Source organism: Argiope bruennichi, chromosome X2, assembly GCF_947563725.1.
Source record: "Argiope bruennichi chromosome X2, qqArgBrue1.1, whole genome shotgun sequence".
In the NCBI taxonomy this organism is placed as follows: Eukaryota; Metazoa; Arthropoda; class Arachnida; order Araneae; family Araneidae; genus Argiope; species Argiope bruennichi.
In genome coordinates this window covers 105743125-105766589 of record NC_079163.1, presented here as the reverse complement: position 1 = coordinate 105766589, position 23465 = coordinate 105743125, and the positions used below count along the sequence as shown (strand labels likewise).

General features: G+C 26.9%; 1 protein-coding gene across 3 annotated transcripts in view; it reads left to right on the top strand.

Annotated features, from left to right (window-relative positions):
• LOC129960963 (neuropeptide S receptor-like) overlaps positions 1-23465 on the top strand; it is a 227087-nt gene that overhangs the window by 29815 nt on the left and 173807 nt on the right. For all 3 annotated transcript variants that reach the window (XM_056074743.1, XM_056074742.1, XM_056074740.1), the window contains exon 2: positions 21076-21177. The gene's annotated coding sequence lies outside the window, so the exon portion shown is untranslated. The remainder of the gene's footprint in view (positions 1-21075; positions 21178-23465) is intronic.

Here is a 23465-nt window from a genome sequence, read left to right as displayed (position 1 = left end):
ATTACTGTGCCACATTAATTCTAAGGGCAAAAGCATTTCATTCCATGTTATGGAAATAACAAAGACTATCTGTCCTTACTCATTAATCGAAATAACTGAATCATTAAGGTTCATTCTAAACAAACCTTCTCGCATATCAAAACATCGATAATCACCTTATTAAGTCCATTCTTGAAGCAATTCACAGAATCTTTCAAACATTTTTTCAATGAGCATTTCTCTTGAAGACTTTTCTCTAACTCATTTAGAACAGATGCTGGCCATTTTGTTTCATAAATCTGACAAAAACTTGAGAAGATTACCAAATGTCAATGATCTGATTCTCGCATGGAGTTTGAAGGGCATAACACTCTTGACTGGAAATTTGCATATTGTTTATTTTTATTTTTGAATCTTAAATACAATTAAGTGAAGCTAATTTGATTTGAAGAAAACAATATATTGAATTATCGTTCTCTAATGCTCCATTATTAACAAAAAAAAAAAATGTTTGCAAATATTTTGTTAATGTGCTATATAATTAGTATTTTAATTAAGATTTATTTGATATCATTATGCCTGTTATCTCTTGATTTATTAACAATTATGAATTGCTTGTTCAACTAATTTGTTTACATCATTCCGTTTCTTAAAGTGCTCCAGAATCTTTCTGATATACACTCAAGATCGAATAATGATGATATGGGCCTTTCTTAGAGTTTAAATCGTGGCATTTATATTTGGAATTTGTTGTATATTGTATAATGACCGAATTTCGCAATTTATTTCTAAAATGAAGATAAGGACAAAAAAATCCATTCTATCTCCGATCAAAAGCAAGCTAATCTCGTCTACTTACAGATGAATATTTTTACTTGATAAAGTTTTAAAAAAATCATTGCTGCTGATATTTAGAAAATGAATTCTTTCCATTATAGTATGTAGCATAACTGTAAATAAATTTTCAATTAATCGATTTGAATATGCGATTTTTTAGATTTAAAGTATTTTTTGCGTACCCCATTTATCCTGAATGTTTTATATCTTAAATCATAATCATAATCTGCAATGCAATAATTCTTAAGTCTTAAGTCTGGAGTCGCATCCCATACGTTTATTGCTTGTAGTATGTGGTGATACATATTTGCATGTCACCGCTTCAATAATTCGTAATGTGTTTTCAACAACTAATGGCTTATTACTCATAGTACATGAACGGTCCAAGGTAATGTTCGCTATTGCAAACTTTATCAATTTGCACCTTACCCTGCCATCAAATCGTGAGAACGTGGGCGGACAATTTGAAACCTTGCAAATTCCAGATAGAGGTATAGTGCTCTGACGGTCGGCCATGATAGCGGATCTATGAGATTATAAGCTATATTATATCCACGAACATTTGAGATGAGTAAGTTAATAACGAAGATTCTACTGCAGATTAGCTTAGATGTAATAAAGTATACTATTACGGACAAAATGATTTATCAGAGTATAAAAATTTCAGTTTAAGGGTATACTTTTGAAGATTAGTTTAACATTATTTCTTTACAAAAGCAATTATTTGTACAGATTTTAAATTTATTTTTGCCAATTATATGTGGTCTTAATTTTCTTAATGGATGGCATTTTCCTACTAGATAATTTTTATTCTTAAGAATGAAATGCCTTCAAGAAAAGTCAAAGTTAAATACGGTTATTAAATTTATAATATATGAAATTGCGCATCTATAAAGATGCCATTTAAATTCTATGACGCTGTCCTGCTCCTTTCAGAATACAAGAAATTGAATAACCATATTAAAAAAAAAAATAAGAACATAATTTTTTTCCTTGTCACCCCTTTTTACAGTACATAAACAAACTATTTTAATTTATAAAGCAGCTAAAATGTATTTATAAAATAGGTCACAAAATTAAATAAATATTATTAATAAATATTGAATGCTTCGGAACTTACAATAACCGATATATTTTAAACAAAGATGAGGTGTATTTAAGCTGAAATGAGACATTCAGACCATAATGGCTATTTTTTTGTCTATTTTTTCAAAACTAAAAAAGATTCTTGTAAAACTTTTTGAATAGCTTTCTTTTTCGTGACACTAAAATTTTGATTATGCTGATAATGAATATAACGCGTTCAACAGAGAATTAAAAGGAAATAACATCCTTATATTCATTATACAATTTTTCATTATAGAATTTACATTAGGGGTATTTTTCGAATATATTAATGTAACAAAATTACCTTTAAACCTTTTGCATATTTGGTGATCAAATATAGTGAGAAATCATTACTTTGAAGAAAAAGTTTCCGTACATTATATTTCAGAATGCTGATATCGAAACAAATTATTCTTGAAATAAAACATAGGTAGTGAAACGAAAATTAAGAAAATTTTTAAAATACGAAACTTTTTGGCGATCGTATTATATGTCAGCAGATTCATTTAGACAGCTCATTAAATGCAATTTGGGAAGTGCAACAGTAGCATGATAGGTACTTCGGTATTCATGTATTACTAGAAAATTTATACTTTGGATAAAAAATGTATTAGCATCTTTTATGTACTTCTCTGAAAATTTTCCCGTTTAAAATGCAGAAACAAAATTCAGTTTCAGCTTCATTTCTAAATAATGGATTTTATTCGCGAAATTAATATAGAATTCTGACTCTTCATTGGTGCTGTATTCAGTTTCCTCGGTTTAAATTCATATCCGTATTATTCAAATCCAGTACACTTTAAAAAATATGTATTACATAAAAAATATAAGAAAAAAATTAAAATATATCTTGCATAATTTTTCAAAGAGAATTTAATTTGCAACACATGGTGTCATATAATAAAGAATTCTTACGTATATGTAGTAGAGGTACTGATAGATATATGTTGTATAATATGATACTTTGATGAATATTTTTATTCGCATTTTATATAATGATTTGCCGGCGTCCTGGCATAGGGGTAGCGCGTCTTCCCCGTGATCTGGGCGTCCCGGGTTCGAGTCCCGGTTTGGGCATGGTCGTTCTTCTGTTGTTCTATCTGTGAGATGTGTGAATGTGCCCTCCTGTAAAAAGGGGTTGTGCAAGCGAATGAATGATGCGTGAGTGGCAAAGTCGTACTCTTGGCCCTAGTTGGCGCTGCTATAAAAAATAAGAGACTTTCCCCTCAGGCTTAAATCGCTGTCTTCGTAACAGCGGGCTTGTCAGTGGCAAGTGCCATAAGAAACAAACAAACAATATAATGATTTCTTTGAAATGTAAAATTTTGAATCTAGATATGAAATCTAGTTAATGATTCTTTGTCGCATGTTGTTACTGCTGCAAAGTTCAGTTATGTATTTATTTATATGTTATAGAATCTCAAATAATTCAAAATTTTCACTATAAAATAGTAAATACTGCAGTAAAACACAATGAATTTCCCATTCAATTTGCTATATTTTAATAAAAGCTAATTTCTATAAAACAATATTATAAACTTGTCAGCTTTTTAAGTCGTGTCGAGCAGTGTTACAGAATTAAGGACAAAATTACTCGAAGTATCTGAAATAGCATGATTTTGTTATTTAAAATCATTAAAGGACTGTTTCATTATTTAGAATCAATACAAGTTTTAAAATGCAAGTGAATGCTTAGATCAATATTTTAAAATTTAAGTTTATTTACTAAAATTACAATTTTGAATAGCGTCATATTTGTCACTCTATAAACAGAATACCTCCTCTAACAAAATAATTAAATAAGTAATGGAATTAAAATATTGTATATATTTCTAAATAATATTAGTCTTTTGAAAAATAAGTGAATTATATCTAAATGAGATTAATAGATGAATGAAAAGGAGAAAATGAATTTTTAGGAAGATAATTATTGCAGTATGGAATTAGTTTTAATTAATGAAATGTTTATTATAAAGGACGATTTGATAATGTCATATTTTATTTCCTTAAAATTTTTAATATAAAAAGTCTTGTAAATCATGAAAAATTAACGAACATTTGTAATTTTACAGGCTCTACATGGTTTTTCAATAATTATTTTTGTATTATATATTTTTGTTACTACTACTGTATTGTTTGAAAGTCATCATTGCAGAAACACTTCTTTTTAAGGCGAAGAAATACAACATAAAATATGTAAGAAGGAATGCAAAAGATTTACGATACTAATTTCATCTCGTGAAATCGAAATGCATATCAATGTAGGTTTTAATTTAAAAGGAATTTCAATTGAAATTACTAAAATAACTTTTTCCGACCAAGGAAAAAGCAATTTATACAGACAATTAAAAAAGTACTGATTATTTGTTTTAAACATATTTATTTATATGCAAGTCAAATAAGAATTACATTTTGACTTTAATTGTTCTCTTCTCTATTTTTTTTGAAAATTAGGGAACATAAAAAATTACTTTTTTATGTTTTCAGACGATTGGTTTAATAATTTACGATTTTGCGATGAATCCTTGAAATCAGTTCTATGCTTCGCTTACTGCGTTCTTTTATTTATTGCTTGAATTTAAACAAACCAATATTTCAGAAAATAATTTCTTTTTACTTAATAATTTTCTTCAATTCCGGTTTTTAAATTAAGATATCATCCTTCATTTGTAAATTTGACCAGTTATTGGAAAATACACATATATTACATTGAATAATTACTTCAATATTATCTTGCATATATAAGTGATCATAGGAAAATCCGAAAATTGCCAAAGTCTAATTCAAAAAGTCTAAATTATAATTTTCAGAACAAACGACATAAAATATGATTTTTACAGAAATTTTAGATATTCTTTTATAATATGTGATAGAAATGGGTTTAAAAATAACAATAAAGGGATCAGATTTTATTTCTTTTACCTAAATGTCTATTTAATAATCGTAACTTTAAATTGTCAAACGATGAGATGCATAATCGATTTTTCTTCCTAATGACCACTTAAATGCACCACATATTCACTAATTCACTTAACGAGCATGAAACGATAGTTCAGTTTCTCTGCTAAAATGAGAAATTAGTTTTGGTGTCAAATTTCGATTTACTAATACAATTTTAAGTTCCTAAACTGTAGGAATCGAACAAAATATTCAAATTTTCTTTTATTGGGCGAGTTTATAAATTTTTGAGTTTTGTAACTATCTTAGCTACATCATAATATTAAAGTGAATGAAAAATTGGAAAAAGGTATTAATTGCAATAAACATTCACAGAATTAAGAGGAATTAAGGACAAAATACATATTTTGAGTAATCTGTTGATGAAAATTAGTGATATTGGCAATGAAGAAAAGATTATAAGCAGATATTTTAATGGAATATCGCTACACAAGTGGCTTTATTCGATGAAAATTGTGCGAATTCGCATGCTGAAAATTCAGCGTTAAAGTGGCAGGGTACCAACTTAAAAGTTTTGCATTTTTTTTTTTTTTTTTTTTTTTTTTTTTTTTGTATTTCAAGTTTTAACAAACCCTTTGATAACTTAGGACTTTAAAAGTGGGTGTGACATCACTGTTTACTTTCTTACCATGCATCACTAATAATTAAATAAAAAACAGATATTGCGCTGAAATTTTACTGGTATATTTAAAATGATTCCAAATACGTTATTGGAGAATAAAAAAAAAATCGATGTTTTTATAAATTTTATTGAAGCATGTTGCCTTAAAAAATAGTCAAATTATAAACTTTCTGAAAATTAAAATAATCTATAAATTTATATATGCAATCAAATTACATTTAAAAATAAACAATAACATTTTGGAAGGATAAAATGAAATTAAAAAATGGATCCCGGCCATAATTCTTTATTTTTTCAATTTTTTTCAAAGATAATATTAAATCTACAACAGCATTTTAAAACAACCCCTTGGAAAAAAATATTGCTAAAGTAAAATGTATAAATAAACTGGGACAAGATTGATAAGAAAATATTTCATAACATACTTACACAATGTTTCAATATCAAATACAATCTATACAAAAAATCTATAAAATATCTCCTTCGCCTTACTTAACTTTTCTAACTATTAGAGTAAAACAATTGTGACTCAATTAAAATTACTAAAATACGGTTCTTACAAAATTTAATAGAAAAATAAAGAAAATGTGAAATTTTCAGAAAAGTTTGAAAATTATAGTATCCCCAAATAGCATGCAAGCAAAGATAAATTTAAAATTGCATACTTTATATGCTGTTAAGAATTGTCTATTCACAGAAACATTTTAAAATGTAGCATTACAAGGTGATATCACAACATTCCGAAGTTTTCATTGATTCATAAATTTATTTTTAAGATACGGCGTACATCTATAATTCATTATTCTCTTTTAGAATATTAATAATATCAATAATAACTAAGTCTATTTTTTTTAAATTTTTTTCTTATGTTATTTACGTTTTTCAAACACTACTCAAGGAAAAAAAAGGATGAAATTATAAAAATCAGATTTAGAACCAGTGGAGAAAAAAAAATCTCTTCAAATAAAGAAGGCGAAGAAAGCCATTCACAAATCATTTCTTATTTTTACTGTCATCGTTCAAATTACAATAAGCTGTAAATTATTTTATGGGAAAAGTTTGAATCAAAGCTTAAGCGCAAAAGATTTTCTTAGGGTAAATCCATATTTGAAACTGAGTTTGAACATCAAAATGCCTACTGATAACTGATTGTCTTCAAATATGATTACTGTATTGAAATGCAGCAATGCAATGAAATGTAAAGACTCTTATTCAAATCTGCAGTACTTATATTTCTGTTCAAAAGTATAACTAAATCTAAAATTATTTTTTATGCTCATTTATACTTTTATATCTTTCTGATAAAACCTTCTTTTTAATGTCCAGTAAATTATATTACTTTTAAATGCTTCTGAAGAATGTGCAAAACAGGCAAATTTACTTACGAAGCTGAATTTTTATATATATCATTTTAATCAGCTAGTGAAAAAGAAATCCATCAGAATCCATATATATATAATATGATTATTGAATTTTAACCAACTAGTGAAAAAGAAATCCATCAGAAATTTCAGCTGGATATCAAGACGTTTAGATAGTAATGTGAAATCTCCTTCACCATCGTTAAATACGATTGACTGATATCCGAAGTGCGTGCTTTGTTCTTTAGAGATGCTCGCCCAAATAGATTTGGAGGGTCAAAGAAATTTTTTGAGAACTCCCTAACGATTTCCAAGCGTATATTCGCTGGTTGATTATCCATAAGCTAACTAGGGTCCTCTTTTATAAATCACTATGGGCTGTCATTGTGTGTTTTGAAGGAGAGGGTAGGTAATTTTTCTTATCTCTGAAAGAGAAATTGGGATTTTCGAGCATTTTGAGGTTCCTGAACTTGAATTATCTTATTAATAAAATGGTCAATGTATTCGAAAACTGAATAAAAGTAATTTCTAAGACTTCCACTAAAAAATCAGTACATGCAGGAATCAAAACTTATTACTGAATTGGAAGATCTTATGTTAAATATTTTTAATTGTGAGGCATTTTCAAAGCAACAAATGACTCTATTACAGTTTCACTTAATGACTGAAACCTATAAACTGATATATGTTTAAGAACTTCTTATAAAAATCCCCATATAATAAAACACTAGAGCCTCAGTCTTTTGAGCTGTGTTTTGATATTGTATGAATTTATCATTGTTTGTAATATTTGTAATAAATAATATTGTTACAAATATTACTCAAAAACCAAATATTTTCTTTTAATTCCGGCAAAATATTCTTAAAAACATTGTGTACTATTTACATGTTTAGACTCGAATATAATGTATTATTAACACGTGTATTACATGTGCTGCGATAACCACTACATACATCTTAAAGCAAAATCCCTCTGGAAACATATCTTGGTTATGGTTCTTTTACTGTCCCTTACCCATTCTCGTATATCAGTTTTTATGTGCAGATGTGGCAAACCTTTCTCTACTTATATCTATGAATATTTTTCTGGAATATCATAGGTGCTGTATGAAGATATAATTTTTATCTATTGGCCTCTGAAGTTCTTGTTTCAACTTTCTTAGAAAGCAGAAAGTTTAGTAAACAAATACTTTGTAACCAAGATAGTTGAAATTCTTTCTTCCTACTATATGCTTCGGAGGGTTTTTTTTCAATCTTCTCAGATATGAAAAAGATGGTTCACAGCTGGCTGAACTCGTTGATATCGATGAAAAAATCAGACAATGATATTTTTCAGGAAAAGTTTTTCATGTTTGTTTCTGTGAAAGATTCAGACAATTTTCGAAACTGGAATTAGGACTGTTTGACAGCTTTGTTTTTAAATGAAATATAACCTGTCAAATCATTTTTGAAAACTATAAAAAATATCGATATCTAAATATTTGGAATTGCTGCTCTGTACATCAAATGTAATGTTAAAACTAAGTATAAATGTCAAGTTTCATTTAGTATTTCTTTTCCATATATTATTTTTCGATAGTATATGCTTCCATTTTTCAAATCATTTTGAAAATTAAAAAAAATATATATCTCAAAATTTATATTAATTAAAAATGTTGATTAATTAACTTTTAGTGTTAATTTAAAAACTAAACAATTGGTAATATGTCATCATATAAAAATACATAAGACCTTGAAATAGACAATTAATGGTAATGCTGTGTCTTTTAATTAAGGATTTTTATCAAGAATTTAAAAGCATTATTAGTTTAATCCCTAATAAATAAGTTTGAATGCAAATACTATTTTTAGTTATAAAACGTAACTTGCACTTGCTTAAACTTTGCATTTATTCGAAAGTTGAAAACACGATTCTTAATGTCATACCCCCTAAGAAATTTCTTCGAAGGTAAAGTACATTTTGATATTTCTTATAGGATATATTTTCTGTGTCTTCTCTTTTAGGATATATCAACTGTGATCATAATTTCAATACCTTTTTTATTCAAAGAATAATAAGAATCTCTATTTTAACTGAAATTGACGGTTGCTGATAGAGGAATTTTACTGAATTTTTAAATTTTTTTATCTTAGCCCGATAAGATAAGTTCGAAAAAGTTAAAAAGATATCTATTCTAGGGCATTCTTGAATAGGGTCTTTTAGAAGTAGGCTCCCAAGAATTCACCTTTTTCCTCTTGTCTGCTTTCTTGAGTTGCCAGGGTTGTGAGAAAGACTATTCGACGTAAAGAATGTATTTAACAAAAGAAATTTCAGAGGGTTCAGGAGGAATTTGTAAAGAGAGAATTAGAAAGACAACGTCTAATATAAAATTAGATTATACATTTTCTTCGGGTTTATACGGGTTAGAAATATGAACCCGTTATTAATAAATAAAATACAATTTTTCGGAATATACAATTATTCGGAAAATTCAATACTTTCTAAAAGTTAAATGAACCTAATTTGGCAACTTTTATTTAAGAAAATATATTAGAACATTCTTCAAGAGAATTATTAATCAACAGTGCTCTCGATATTTAGCCGAATACAGAGCATGGCAAAACGATATTGATTTTGTACAAGATGCATGATGTTTTACTGTGGTCAAGCACATAAGCATAACATCACTATTATTCAAATCAAATGGTAGGACATAATTTCTGTGCCTATATCCATTGATGTAGGAATGATATTGCTTCTATTACTAATGACTGTTCCATTACAGACATTGTCATTTCGTAAGTGGTTGGTCTAAAGTCATGAAATAATGCAATAACATTATTACTCTTTATATAATGGTGATTTATTTCGGATATTTGTCTGTTTCATTAATAGTTTTTCAATTCTGACCTAATAACATAAATATATTAAAACAATTTTTCTAAATAATTGTCATGAATAAAATTTTATAAATATGAAATGTCTGTTACATTGTTCAAACAAATCTGCTATCCGCATCCTTCGTGTGATGAAACTAAAAACGGACTAAAATTATTTCATTCAAAACTAAATTTTAAATAAAAAAACAAGCATTGTCCTTTATATTCTGTGAACAATGCTTTGATTTCAAAATAATATGAACGCCTATTGATTTAAATTGCAATAATTATCTATGATACATCAACTACATTCGCTTGTTTTTTATCAACTTTATTCTATTAATTTTCTGTTTATTCTTGTCACAATAATGATTACAAAATTTCTAAGGTAATTTATTGGAATATCTCCACAAAATTAAGATTAATGTTTTAAATTGAAACTTTAACAAAAATGGTTAATCAATAGCAATGATATATCATTGCTATTGACTGAGTCTTCTAACCCGGGAAAAACCACCTAAAATTATGAAAATTCAAGCTTATAAAGAAATGGCAATAGAACTGGCTATTAACATTTATTACTGAAGGAACTATTTATTAAACTATCTTGATTCAAAGTTAATGTTTTCTCATCTATAAAACCCGAGAACAGTATCTTTTCTTTTCTTTGCTCTGCTTATGATGGATTAAGAAAGTGTATTGATAATGAAGAGCTCCACAGAAAGCAAATTTTATGCAATAATATATTTTAATTAATATTATTCGAGAATATTTTGCATTAAATAAGACAAAAGTTTATTTAATTATGTGAAATTAAATTTCTTTATGTAACATTAAAAATAATCATTTATTACTCTTTTATTATTCATCAATATCATTTTAAAATCTGCAGAATTTTTTTAGAAGTCAAAAAAGAATGTAAAAAGAATTTGAAACTCTGATTAACTTTATAATAACATTTCTTTGAAGCTAATTTTCTAATTAGATAACATGTCTGATGCTTATTAATACAGGATCACAGGATTATATAGATCTTTCGTAACTCAATACGAAGTGAAAACTTCAAATCGTAAGAAAGCAGAAAGGTAATATCTTCAGATATACTGATGACATTTTAATCAAGTTTAATACGCAGCCTAATTTTATCATGTTATCATTTAATAATGAAATAAAAAGTGAATGATTAAAATTAATTCATATTTCAATATGTAGCGACTCCCTTAAGAAAATCTGAACATTTATCAAACTAGAATTCTTTTTAAATTTTATCTCTTATGAAATTTACAACGAACGGTGCCAGAATAATATGTTTAGTGGATTATTTGGATTTTTTTTTTGGTTACTTTCCCTGTCACCTATAAATGTTATTTAAATTTAATGAATAAATATCAAAATTTGAAACAGCTTAACATATTGGATTATTGAAGGATTTTGGCGCAGAAAGATTCGAAATATAAAATTCGTTAAAGACTTTATTCGAATGATTATCTGTTTATTTTTCTTCTTTAGTACACAATATATTTCGTTTTTGAGATTGGTATTTTTTTTACAGGAGCCACTTCTGAATCTTTTGTCATAAGTAATGAAAAATAAATAAATAAATTAGAAAGCATTATTTCTAAATATAATTTAAATTATTAAAAATATTAATTTCAATATAATATCCTTTATTTTTTAAAGCTTTATTTTATTATTTATTTAAAAAAATATTATAAATGCTCCATGAATGAGAATTTATTTTTTAAATTTATATTTTTATAGTTTATATTATTTCACATATTAGAATTTATTTACAGGCGGTAAATATTTAACATGCTTTGTTTCTAAATTTTTAGTAATAGCATTTCTCTGGGAGATTTTTAAACAAAAATAAGCAACTGAAATGCCTGTTGCGTTGTATAACTTTCTTTTATATAAAGAGAAACTTTGAAAAGACCAATGCTTCTTTTCTACAACGGGTGCCTAAAATAACCACGATAAGACAAGAGTGATTTATATATTTGGAAAAGTTACACCATAAAATTCGTTACGTGGTCAATCCTAATGCTTGTGAAGACGCAAAGTAATACACGTCTCCTCGAAGAAAATGTACTTCCCATAATTAAAGTAGACGTAGAACAGGAGAACGGAGTTTCGACAAACGAAATTGCTATATATTCCTTACAAATCTATTTCACGCTTCAGTCCATATGCGATTACTTTCTTCATTTTACTTAATTTTCTCACCTTTCTAATTAACGTAATTGTTTTCTAAGACTTTTTGACGTTTAATTAAGGAGCCGAGGACAAAACAACTTAGTAAAAATAATCTGCTTCAAAAAAACTAATCATATATATTTATTATCGTTTAAATATCATTCAGTCCCAAATCCGTTAATGCCTGTCATTATCTAAAATATCCTGCTGCCGTTGAATACCATTCACCGGAAGTTTGCAGAAACAACCAACCATGAGATGATAGGATGATATTACTCAACAAAATTAAAAACTTCAATTCTTCTTTTGAAACACCTGCTGTTTCATGAACAAGATTATTTTTCAGAGCTCAGAATAACTAATGGAAATGATCACACCTACGGAACAATTTTTTTTCTGAAAGAGAAGCATTTGTGTAATGATCATCTTACTAATTAAATATTGTTTTTCTAAGCCCAGTTTTTTCAAACCTGCGTACATTATTTTCCTTCTATTTCAGACTCTTTGCGACATTTAACAGCTGGAATGAAAAAATGTTTCTAATTAAACGTCAGATGTATTTGCACTAATGAAGCTATCGTTTAGTTTTCTTTAGTTAAGCCAAACTATATTGAGAAATTTTACTATTAGTAAATTCAAACAAAATAAACTTAGAATGTTTTTGAGGTGTGAGAGTTTTTTATTATTCAAATTTTTAGGGAAAATAAAGTTTAATTATGCTTTAAAATTTTAATCCACATAAATGCAAAAGTGTGTGGTGTATTGTTATATATTGAAGCACAGTTGCAGTACCAATCCATTTTTCATATTGAAGCAGTCATTTAATTTCGATATGAATAGAAAGTGTGAACTATAGATTGAAATTTAATTATCTAAATTAATTTATTATTCTATTAAAGTGTAAAAACTTATTATTATTTAAAAAACTGATGCAATTTTAATGATTTTTTAATCATTTTGTTTGAATTGTTACAAATTTAGATTCAGGGACATTTAATTATGCAAATTTCTATTTAATTGATTTTAAATTTCATATGGGGTTTTAAGCAAATAATTTATAAAAGGAAATATTCTTTAAAATATTTTCCTTCAATTATTTGCAGATCTTGTTAAAAAAATTGAGAAAATATCTGGAAACATAGAAAATTAATAGTAGGTTATCATTTAAAAAATAATTTATTGAACTTGGAAACCAAAATTTGCCTACATAATTATGATCTAAACATTAGTTAAAGTTTGTAATATAAAATTATTTCTCAATTGGATGAACTATTTTTAGAAATAGCAGAAGGCTTTTCTTCTCTGAGAATTTGTTTTATTGTGTGCAACTTTAAAATAAGACGTTTCCCAATTTTAATTGAAATACATTCCCCTTGAGGTTATTTAAATTTTTTATTTAATCTCGGTAAAAAATAAAACAAGGTTTAGATTCTATAAAGAAGAATTGATTTTGTTAAAGATGATATAATTAATGATTTTTAAAGCATCTTAAAAGAGAATTTTGATTCCGCAAAGAATGAAGCAGATATTTAACAATAATGTTTATAAAGCAATGCTCTGTTATTAATAACTTTACACTAATGCAAATCCGTACATTTCTAAGGAAATATAAAAATGAAATCCCAATCCTCTTTATTTTAGAAAGACCAGGGGCGATTTATTATCTTCGTAATATACTTATTGATATATCTGCTGATGACTTCATGAAATAGTCAAGAATCACATTAAGAAAAAGTGGAGAATTAGAACTCCTAGCATTTCTTGGAGCGTACGTTTCTCCAAGAAAGCAGGATGTGCGGTGGATTCCCAGCATATGACCGAAAGCAGGTGCTGAAATAAAGAGCGCTTTTATCCATAATGGTTATCATCTTGTTTATGATGATTGTGATTGTAAGCTTGTTTTTCTGAAGTAGTTGCTCGTTAACAATAAATAAAGGACTAGGTCATAAGAAAGCTTGACATAAGCCTAATTATATTATAATATTATTTTATATATAATTAAATAAGCGAGAATTTTCATATAATAACAATATAGTATTTCATATAGTAGTTTCATATAGTCCAGAGTCTTCATCCTAAAGCCGGTCTAGAAAAATATAAGATTTTTCCTAAACTAATGAGTTGCATGCTTAACAGATTAATTCAGAATGAATTCAGTAGTTACTTTTAATAGTATTATTATAAAATCTAGTAAAAAGTTTAGAACAAAATGATAATTTATTGCAAAAGTATGTATGATTGTTTAATTTTAAGAGGAAACTAAAAGATCGGACTTTCAATATTAATATATTTGAACTTCAGGTTATAAAACACTTTATAACGAAATGTAAATAGAATCTATAATTTTATTATGAGTAATTTTTATATAGAATAATTATTCAAAAAATAAATGACATTGTATTATGATATACATTGTTTCTTTAATTTTTTTTCATATAAAATTTGAATATTTATTATTAACATAGGGATATTTTATTTAAATAAACGTCTATTACATATTATAATAAAATTTAACATTATATATTTTAAATATTTATATTTAAATAATTAAAATACTAAAACAACTAATTAAAAAAATTAATGTTATGACGTAGCCTTTACAATATAGCATTTAAATATTTAAAAAAAACTAACACATGAACTGCAATACAAAGACTGTGAAAATCATTTTTTTTATATTTTAATTTCACATTTAAATCAAGGCACAGAGAATGTTAATAGAAATTAATTTTTAATATCTAAATACTCCAGAATATAAAAATGCTGACAGATGCGTTTCTCAAGTCGACATCGAGACATGAGCAGATAATAAGAGTTGAAATAATAAACTGCGAGAATGAGTTTTAAAATATTAATAGGCAATGCATCTCAAAATGCATTTTATTGGTCACAATGCACATACAATATGCAAATATAAGTACCTTTTTTAATTTAAAAAGTTTAATAGAAGTTGAGTCATGAAATATAAACAATTTTTGCAAGTGCGGCAAGCACTAGAAGATTACTAAATCGTTTCAATCAAAAACAACTCCAAATTAGAAATGAACCAGTCAATTGCATAGAAAGATGTATTACTAGAAAAACTAATGAAATTATTTTACGTATTTATGAGGAAATTTTGTATGAAGATAGTTTCAATAATATTTTGCTGTATATATTGTCAATATTCGTTATATTGACAGTATAAATAATTGGCATATTGCCAATAATATTTGAATATATAAAGTGATTGCTTGTAACTTTTATGGAAACTTACTATTTGATTTAATAGTACAAATTAATTGATTGAGAGTACCGGTTTTGCATTATAAGACTTGGGGAAAGTATAATGTTAAAGCTACTCCACTTCTTGAGATTTTTTGGAAGCATTGTTGCATGGAATCAATAAACAATGACATTTACGCTAAAGACACTTAGTACAGAAATAGTTACATAAAAGTTAAAGCAATTATATACTCAAAAATATCATAAATTTTTACTATCATTTTTTTTTTGTATAAGGGACTTTTTAAAAATAAATTAATACAAACAAAAGATTTTAATGATTGAATCATATAGCTGTTTTATGAACACAATTTGGTATTACAGCTTACAATAACACAAAGATATTTGTTTTTATTCAAATGTTCTTTTAGAAATACTTCGAATAAATCTCTTTTCTCTTTAGTTTTCAAAATCTTATGATAAACAAAATGTCTTGCATTAGTTTTGCTAACTAGTTAAGTTTAGGTTTCATTTTAAAAATGAAAATTTAACATATGAGTGGAAAGATCATTAGGTCGAAAATAGATTGCGTCTCTAATATTTTAACCAGTTATGAACTTTTCTGGAACAAAGGTACGATAATTGTTTTGGATAAAATCCATTTCCATTTATGTACACTTAATCCGAATATCTTAGACATTTTTTTTATTCACAATTCTTATTAATATTCTTCTGTTAATAACACCCTTACTAAACAGATGGGGAAACAATCCCTTAGCCCTAAGTGTCAATTGAAGTACAAGAGTAAATATTTCTTTAGGCTTGACAATTTTGCCAAATATATCAATCACAATGTCTGCCCACAGGAGGGTTAAATTATTTCCTGTTAATTGGGGCAATAAATGTCTCAGAACATTGTTTTCGAATATTGCTTTTTCAATAAACAATTTCTGTCTTAGCGAAATTTACTATCTTCCCAACCGTTTAAAGACGCCTAGTAATGACAGAGAAACACAAACTCCCTTCTAAGTTAAATAGCTTTTCTAAATCTTTTATCATAGGATGGTCCGTCAATTCCTGTCTTCCCATCCCTATAAGAGCAGGTACGAAGCAAAAGCACTAGCAAAAACTTATTACGAGAAATGCTAACTGGATGTGCTAGAGAGCACTGTCTTCCAATACTGCAGTTGAAATGATAGCATTTTCATCACAAGAATATCCAATAAAATGCAGATAATGACGAGTGAAACATATGTACGAGCAAATTAATAAATTTAATCTAATATTATTGGCTCATCATTTTTGAAGATCCATGTATTTATTTTTCAGATCATCGAACACTTCATACTTTGCTTTGTGAATCTGGCTTGTTCTATTTTTTCTACTTTCCCTAACAATTTGTTAGCTGATTTTTTAATAATTGCGTATGCTTTCATCATATAGTAAAAGAAAAAAATAGTTTTAAGTCTTTTAGCAAAATATTTTTATAAGGTTCATGCGAATATCGAGCGGCGTCCATTTAAATTATCTTGAAGTTCGAGTCATCAAAACTGAATTAGTTGTTCGAATCCAATTCATAGCAGCCTCAGTTTAATCATTTATGTCACTTAATGGCAATAAATTTGCCATCAATTTTAAAAAGTAATATTTGAAAAAAAATATGCAAGAGAAAAATTCTGAAATTTCTCATTGAATCTAAATCATTCTAATGGAGAAGAAATAATTTGTTTTTCGAAATCTATCTCCGAGTGTAAAATTTTTTTTTTGATAGCGAGTTAAAACTGGTTCAATTCACTGGGATCAGTTGAATCCCATTTTTACAGCTCTGTATATATATATTGATTTGAGAGATGATCAATCAAATTGACAACTTGAATTTAAAAAATGTACCGTAAAAACAACACAGTAGAAATGATATAGCATTTCTTTTTTTCTTTCACAAGTTTTTGAAAAGCCTCGGCTGGAAGATAAAATGAATCAATCCTACCTAATTTCTTTTGTTTCACTAAATTTTTCTCCTTTTTTCGAAAGGGATTACGTGGCCCGGAAATATTTGAAATTAAATTGCTTAAAGTGACAACTAAATTTGTTTTTCATTTAAAAAAAAAATCTTAATACTTGGGAAATAGTTCCAAGTAAAAAAAAAAAAAACTGTTTTTGAAATTCTTTATCTATACAATACATAAACAATGCTAATAGATTTTCAAGAGATAAATGAAGTGATTACCTTTGCATCGACAGTATTATTTAAACACAGCAAACCTATATTATTTAAACTCTTATTCTAATTTTTATAACCGATTATTTTCTTTTAATTATTACGAAAAACTTTAAACAATTTTTTTAATTAAAAAATGCCAATAATTTTTCGTCTAGTGAGAATATATATAAGGAAATTGTTTCTTTATGTGTTCTATATATTGTAATTAGCTAGATGAAATGTATTCAGAAACTAAAGTATAAGCAGTATATTTTCATCCACACCTTTATTTTGAAACTCTGACAGCATTTTCTCGCATTAAAGTTTTCAATATTTTGAAAGTGAAATAAATTGTCTTATTATGTAAACAATCAATATTATTGGTTTATTCCTTATTTCATATTATCTTGGAAAGAAATAAGCAAAAATAGCATATTTTTTTCTAACAATTAATTTTTGAAAAGCAAAAGAAAAAATTTTTCTCGCCTTTAAATATTTCTGATTCTTTTTTTTTTTTTTACTTCGAAATATTTTAGGATGCTTTGATATGGAAATATGTTATTCATTTCCGCATTTTAAGCCATCTGCAGGATTTTGATAATAAAGCAAAAAATAATTTTTTGTAGAATACTTAGGTTTATGCTTCCAAATTTAGACAAAAATAGCCCTAGTGTTGCTTTAAAACGGGACGTTAATATAACTAAACTTAACTAATCCAAATTTGACAAACAAAAGAGTCAATTCGAAAAGAATCAATCAATTTGGTTACATTTCGATTATAATACTTATTTCGTTTATCATTGTCGAATTTGATTTATTAACTTCAAAAATTGGCAAGAATTGAAGGATGAAATGAAATTATAGAAATAAAGGTTTAGTTTCTAATGTTTAGAAAAGCGTAAGCACATTTTTACCCAAAATACTGTCTTGTTATTTGTCGTGATTCTAGAAAAAATCCAAATTTTGTCAATCTCTACCATTAATTCTTTCTTCCACAATCATTAAATAAAGAAATTCCTCCGAGACATTTAATCTTCACCATCCTCACTCTGTTGCGTTGAATCACCTCCGTTGTTACCTTCCTTTATGTAGTTTTTGCAGTCCCATTAGTGGGCAAAAATCTCCTCGTCATCCTGCAGCTATACATTTGCGATTTAGTGTTATGATGTTGCATTTAGATTTAGAATAATTTCTGCTCATTTGAAGCATTTTTACATTTTGTAGCCCTACTATAACATATAACCAAATCTGATTTAGATAATCTTGAGATTTAAAATATTAATTTTTTTGAATAGCAACTTTGTTCTTTGAAATGAGGTTAGTAAATTATTGATTTTGCGTCATTTCTAGAAACATCTGGGAATGAGATTAATGCTGACATTTTAGTAAAAAAAAAATGTTCACTAAGAAATTTATCTATCATAAATGTCCACTAAGAAATTCCTGATGGTGAACATTTTGATTGAAAAATATTTTAATCACAAATTTTTAAGGCAATTTGTCTGGAGTTAGAAATCTATATGGGGTTATGAAAAATTATTTTGTACCTCGTATCCATTTTAGAAACTGGGTACATTATTTTTTAAAATTTAAATAATTATTTTCTGTTTTCCAGTCTTGCATCTCTGAGATTTTTGCACTAGCTTTTAAACTAACTTTCCGATGAGCTACTTCCGATGACAATTTTTACCGAACAGATAAGAAAACTTGTTAATATTGCATTGTCATCCAGTTCTGAGCTGTATTTAAAGTTTTCAATATTTAATTTATCGGGAAATCAGTTTAAAATCGATTACAAAATTTGTACCGAACACATAAACACACAGACAAACAAGAAGAATTTATAAAAACACTTTAAAACGAATAAAAACATAAACAGTACTACGACTTGTCAGGGCTTAGGGATCTGTTCATGAAATTTTTATTCATTAAAAATCTTAGATTAGTTTCAGACTAAATTCAAAATTTGTACCGGAAAAGGCAGACATGACAGGGAGTTAATAAAAAAGCGTTAAAAATATTCCGTTCTCGGGCCGTTGCTTTCTTCTCATTTTCATTTTACTGCAAAGATTTTTTCAGTTTAATTTTATTTTCATTCTTTCTACAATTAAACAATATAATTTTGCTTTTTTACATTGCGTGGCAATAGCATTTACTAAGAGTTATATGGATTTTAATTCAATATTAATAAAGTTTCAAAATTTATCAATTGATTTAATTCATAACTTTATTATAACATTGATAAAAATGCAAATGTATGGTTAAATTAACAAATGAAGTTTTTCGACTCCGGCATATACATTTAATATGTGTTAATCATGAACTTTATATTTTTGGCAGATAATTTATTAAAAATTATAACTCATTAAGATACGATCTCCTCTTAAGATAAAAATAGAAAGAAAGAACAATGGTGATGTAGGGGTAACAAATGGTAATTGTTTATAGAGGAGGTTATTCATAATTTAGGAAATATCGCTACGGCAGCTGCCTCACCATTCCATAATTTCCTTAAAACATTCTTAAGAATTTTGACCCTCTTATCTAAAAGAAGTGTTGCTCCACAGGAATTCGGGTGAACTCGTTTACATATTTATGCAACTTGACGGTGGAAAGAAAAATTGCCTTATTCTCCCAGTAGATAATATTTATTTATGAAAGAATCTTTAATAGACGTTTTAAAATAATTATTAATCTAAGGCTAAATCTTTCATTTGCAGATCACTAAATTAATAATTTAAAAAAAAAATTGTTTCCCTCTTTCTATTATTACAAATAAGTTCTATATTAGTAAGTCTATATTTTTATAAAAGACAATAATTCTCGAAAGTCCCATTTTTAAAACGGAAGTATTCTTTTCATAGTGGCTTGTTTAAAGTAATTTTCACGCTAATCCTTATTAAAAAAATATTTTTAAAACGGGGCATAAAACTCATCGTATGTTTGATAAATCAGTTTCTAGTTGAAATAATTTTCATAACCAAGAATAAAAACTTAATAAATGTCTGCTCATGTGCTCTAGAGAAATTAAATTCATTCGAAATTAATCTTCTTAACCTTTGCTTTTATTGCACAATTGTATTTTATGTTTAAAAGCATTTCAGTTAATTAAAAGAACCGTACGAAATTCAAACCATCCCTTTTTATTTATGTTTTATCCCTTTATATTTTTTTATCTCCTCCAAATTTATTTGTAGTGAAATTTTAATCTGATTAATTATTATTCTTTGTTCATTGATTATTGCACATAAAAGGAATTAAAAATATTTCTTTGTGTCTTAATTTTAAATTGAGCAAATATAATGATAGCAGAAAAAGGCATTGCATTAAATGAGAATTTTCACAAATTTTATGTTAATGATTTATATTTATTTCGAATATTTCTTCGGATTTTATATTAAATTTGTGCTTTATCAAATAAAATTCTTTAGGACTTACTTTGTTCTACACCAAAATTAAAATTCAATCAATCGATTAAAAAGTATAAAAATCGTATGAAGATATGTAGTGAATTATATATAAATTGGCATGTTACTTTAAATGCATTCTCTCAATAAGAATACAACTCATTAAATCTTTACATCTATAATTAAATTTGATAATAAATAGGTTATGAGCGCAGCAGTTTTGTTAAAGGCTTTAAAATGACTTCGTTGCGATGCTTAATCTGCATGCTTCAGACGGTATTATTTTTCTTCATTTTTTTTTCTTACAGAACACATATAATAATATTTAATTTTTCTTATTTTTAGATTGGACTCAACAAGTTTCCTTCAAATGAAGCATGAGTAGAAGCGATCTCAAAAGAATGACCATATAGCTTTGATTTCTTCAAGAAATAGACAAGTTAAACGGTAAGATCTGTTAATTATATTTTATAAATAAAACTTTCTTCTAATTTTAATTTTCATATTCTCAGCTCAAGATTTTAATCTCAGTTATTGAACAGCTGATAATTTAATATAGGTAGAAGAAATATATTCGCTATATCGCACATTTATTTAATTACTAGAATTCGTGAAGCAATTGATGACAAGCAACACAAGAGGCAACTGATTGCCTCAGAAGTGGCTTCCGTTTTAGGCACAGAATTACACCTTTAAGGTATTTGCACGCAATTAAGAGTAGATTGCTTGCAGTCTCATAACTCCTTTTGGAAAGGCTCATGTAAGAGTGGTCACAGATATAATGCCGATCTAAAGCTATAAGATATGGTAAGTTGTTGTCAGCCGAAAATGGATGAAGGAACAGTCACTGAAAAAAGGAAAGAATAGTGCTATAGACGTCAAAGGAAGAAAGATTTCGCACACCAAAAGTTGATGTAAAAAATAGGAGGAATGGCTTGGAACTTATTTTTTCACGCTTGCATAGATAGATGATAATCGATTTTTCGTAGTTAGTATTCTCTATTAAATAAAATCGATAAACTTTATCATGCTTGATATTAAAGTATATATCTGTAAAATTCAGATAAGCAGTAAGTTAGTGAATGCCCTCTTTTATGAAACAATACATTCCATAGCTGATGCAACTCCTAAATAAAACACTTAAACTAAGTTTATGATTCTTACCATTCATATTAGTACGAATGCTTTTAAATTTAAGGATTCACATTTTATGCAAGTAATTAAAAGAATGCAGATATATTAATATTCAATATTAGCCCTATTTAGCTTTCCAATGTAAATTTAATTATAAAATGTAACAAAATTTTTTTTAAATGCATATAAGTTTATAAATAAAATAAGAATTCATATCATTTCTTGCAAATTAAAAGTAAGGAATGTTACATTACTTGTAAAAAAAATTAGAAAAGATCATTGCGGTAGTAAAGTTTTGCATTATTGCTATAATGTAATGTATTGTTGGATTCCTAATATTTTATTTCTACACCATTTTGTAATTTCACATCTGCTTGAGGTCAAATTTTAAATCTGTCGTATCTGTCAAACTTACATAAAGATTAATGTAATACGAAAGATTCATTTTTCACCATTTTTGGTCAAAATGAATCATTTTTTTTAAAAAAATATTTTCCTAAATGGGAAAAACACTTCACTATTTCTTTGAAACACTAAATATACAATATCGATAAATAATTTAGGTAAAAATATTTTTTTTTGTTTATGATGTGGTATGAATGATTCATCATGATTAGAAACTAACCTTATTAGAAAAATGAAGATGAAAATTTCAATGAGATAAAAGTAAGGCTTCAGAAATTTACATAAAAATACATACCGACTAAACATCAACATCAAAATCAAAAGCAAAATATGAAGAAATAATTAATGCAATATGCAATAAAATTTAAATAATAATCAGAAAGTGAACAAGTGCAAATAAGTTGCAGTATGTACTATAAATACACGCATAAACTTTCAAAATGTTATAAACTAGTGTCCAAAATTTAAATAATTTTTTTAGAAATTATTTAAATTACTAACATTAATATTTAAAATATGATATATATTTGTAGGATCAGAAATGCATCATAAGCCTTTATATTTTATTAAGTACATTTTTAATATTTCAAATGTAGCACTTTCAAGAAAACATGACAATAACCAATATTCTTAATTGAAATTTTTGTCCATAGAATTGTGTTTTTTAACAGAAATAACTCAATACTCAATAGATTAAAGTAAAGATATTTTCTCTGAATTTTTTTTAATAAGGCATTAAGGAAGGAAAGAGTGTGCTTTAAGCTTGAAAGTCTTAAAGGGACATAGCTCGATTGTTAGGGATGATTTGAAAACTGTTTCCAGATTATGAAAACGATTCCAAATCACAGTTACCATCACCAAAGAGGGCATCCAAAGTCGCCAAAGGGCTTCAACACATTCAAAAAAATCTAAAACTGGCATTATATTTAGGATTTACAGAGAACCACGGCTTGAGAACTCTTACGGGATATCAATACTTTGCATGAAACGTTAACTACAAGACAGACTGCCCACAGATAACTAGCCAAGTTAGGGTGTTAGGCAGGAAGAGAATCGTTTTTTGTGGAGCCGAGGACAATATTCTTAACCACATAATTAGTGTTATGTCCTCTTCAATAATAAATGAGATTCAGTTCATACAGTCAATGTTGACATCAATGTTTCTTGACAGAAACATTTGATGTACATGTATGATT